We start from the raw sequence: 3,150 nt of genomic DNA on the forward strand, positions 1-3,150 counted from the left end.
TATCATAAAGTAGTCAAAAAGCCATCAAATAACCAAAGAAAAGCAGTACGGCATACATGAAAACACGTTTTGTATTCCTTTCACCCCAAAGCATAAGTAAAAAGGGGCTACGAAGACTCACCGTGATCTGCTACAAGCGTAGCTCTACAAGCACAAAGTATGAGCACAGATATAGTAAGGTATATCTATTCGAATCCAAGTATGTCTTGATGTCAACCTAATCACAAACCATTGAGCATAGATGGATACATGTATTAGTTCTTGTGATTATTTATTCACTGAGTGTCCTTGATGCACTGATGATTTGGTCCCTTAAAGATTCTTGAACATTTTGACTCAAAAGTGTTTTACATAAACTAGACTCGAAAATGAGCGTCTTTGAACTCGCATATAAGTTTGTTTGTGCCTTTAGTAATGAATCTTAACTTTTAGAATTTCAATTTGATTAGTTGTAGGACTCGTATTTTGATGGTCAAGATGGAATATGTCTTAATTATACCTTAATTAGGGTTTCCTTGTACATGAAAGACTTGGAATATGACTAAGTATAGAATCTGATTATAACTGAACGAAGATAAAGTTCTTAAGGTATAACTGAACGAAGATAAAGTTCTTAAGGTATAACTGAACGAAGATAAAGTTCTTAAGGTATAACTGAACGAAGATAAAGTTCTTAAGGTATAACTGAACGAAGATAAAGTTCTTAAGGTATAACTGAACGAAGATAAAGTTCTTAAGGTATTACTGAACGAAGATAAAGTTCTTAAGGTATAACTGAACGAAGATAAAGTTCTTAAGGTATAACTGAACGAATAAAAAGTTCTTAAGGTATTACTGAACGAAGATAAAGTTCTTAAGGTATAACTGAACGAAGATAAAGTTCTTAAGGTATAACTAAACGAAGATAAAGTTCTTAAGGTATAGCTGAACGAAGATAAAGTTCTTAAGGTATAACTGAACGAAGATAAAGTTCTTAAGGTATAACTGAACGAAGATAAAGTTTGTTTTGAAGCTTAACTTCGTTTTTGAAGACCTAAATTCGTTTTTGGAGGTCTAAATTCGTTTTTGAAGGTCTAAGTTCGATTTAGGGGTTCATCGAACAAATTTGGGACTGACTTAGTGAAAAGGGGGTTTTGAAGATTAAAACATGTTTACGACCCAAATTTGATCACGAAAAGGTTACTAAACACTTTTAGGTACAAACCCATTACTTTTAACATGATTCTTACATCAAAAATGGACCAAATCATCAAGAACATAAACTTGAAAAAAAACATACTTTTATTTTGATAAAAATCTCAAAAGTTGTTGTTGTTACCTGAAAATTGATGCTAGAAATATGTTTTGATTATCACAAGGAAGCTAAAAGTATGAGAAATTTTGGTTTAACAACCCAAAATCATAAGATGGATGTTGTGTGTGAAAATGGTGGTTGTGAGTGTGTTTTAGAGAGAGTGAGGAAGATGGAGAAGATGAAAGAAAGAAAATGGTGGTTGCAAGTATTTATAGTCTTCCCATATTAACTAAACCTTATAAATGTAGGGACCTTTTGTGAAACATTTCCGGACTAGAACTTCTTAAATACGGTCGTTTACGACACGGAATTCGGTATTTTATCGTATTAACTCTTATGCTCGTCTTATAATTTTACAATTTAGGATTGAATTGCCCTTCATGTGAATACATATTTGAAACTAGAACATATCATGAATTTATTTAAATTATTTTTAAAGCGGTTGTTACATTCTCCCCCACTTAAAGGAATTTCGTCCCGAAATTCGAATTATACATCATGTTTCATGTTTCGTTTGCACACTGAGTTTACAAGCATTAGATCGCATGTTTAGTTCTAAGTATGTGACTGCACCAAAAGTAACAAGTAGCATGTTTCACATTGGGTTTTCAAATATCATATTGCATAGTAAGCATCAAGTATCAAGTTAGAAGCTAAGTCCTTAAGTTTACTTGCTAGACTGGGATAATACGTTAAGCGAATAGGTGCGGATACTTAAGCTTCATCTGATCTTCTCGTTCCCAAGTGAATTCTGGGCCTCTACGGGAGTTCCAACGAACTTTCACAATAGTATACTTATGTCTCTTGAGCTTTTTGACTACTCGTTCTAGAATTTCTACGGGTTCTTCCTTGAAGCTTAGGTTACTATCTACTCGTATCTCGTTCAAAGGAACATATGTCATTTCATCGGCTAGGCATTTCTTAAGGTTCGATACGTGGAAGACATCGTGTACGTTACTTAGTTCTTGGGGAAGTTTCAAACGGTAAGCTACTGCACCAATGCGTTCTACGATCTCAAACGGTCCAACATATCTTGGAGCTAGTTTTCCTCTCTTTATGAATCTGACTCCTCGTCTTTTTGCTTTAGAAACAGATAAAGGGTGCAACATTGCTAGTAAACGTGTTGGCCTGAACTGGTTGTGGTCTTGGAGAAGAATGGTAAGGTCAGGAAGAGAACAGGAAGAATTTGATGCTTTGTTAACGGTGGTTGGCGATTTTCAGTTGTCTTCAGGTAACGATATTTGGGTATGGAACTATCGTGGAGAAAAACTTTTTCAAGTTTCAAATTTCCGCCATGCTCTAGATACTTTCATACTACCTGCTCTTAATTCTTCTACTGTTTAGAACTCTTGGATTCCTAAGAAGGTTAACATCTTTTCATGGCGATTACTTCGTGATTGTCTTCCTTCTCGAATTAACTTGGCTTTACGTGGGATCCCGAAAATGACCTTGGTCTGTCCCATATGCTTTTCGGGTCTAGATATGATCGTTCATACCTTCACCTATTGCGAGACTGCTCGCAAAACGAAGGCATACCTTACTTCTTGGTTGCAGCTTGATATTCCTCCATGCAACCCCACTGAGTTGTCTTCTTGGGTTGAGACTCTACATTGTGCTTCTCCATACAAGAAGGTCATTCATGGTATCCTCTCAGTTTGGTGGTGGTTACTATGGAAGAACAGAAACGAAGCGACATTCTCATTCAAGCACGAAACTAGCGAGGCCATTTTCCAGTCTACTTTGTCGCTTTCATTTTTATGGTTATCATCTCGTTGTAATAAATTTAGCTTCATGTGGCCAATGTGGCAAATTAGTCCATCTTATTTGATGTAATATCCCTCATCTTCGGCACCTTG

The sequence above is a fragment of the Erigeron canadensis genome, chromosome 4 (genome assembly GCF_010389155.1).
Source record: "Erigeron canadensis isolate Cc75 chromosome 4, C_canadensis_v1, whole genome shotgun sequence".
Classification (NCBI taxonomy): Eukaryota; Viridiplantae; Streptophyta; class Magnoliopsida; order Asterales; family Asteraceae; genus Erigeron; species Erigeron canadensis.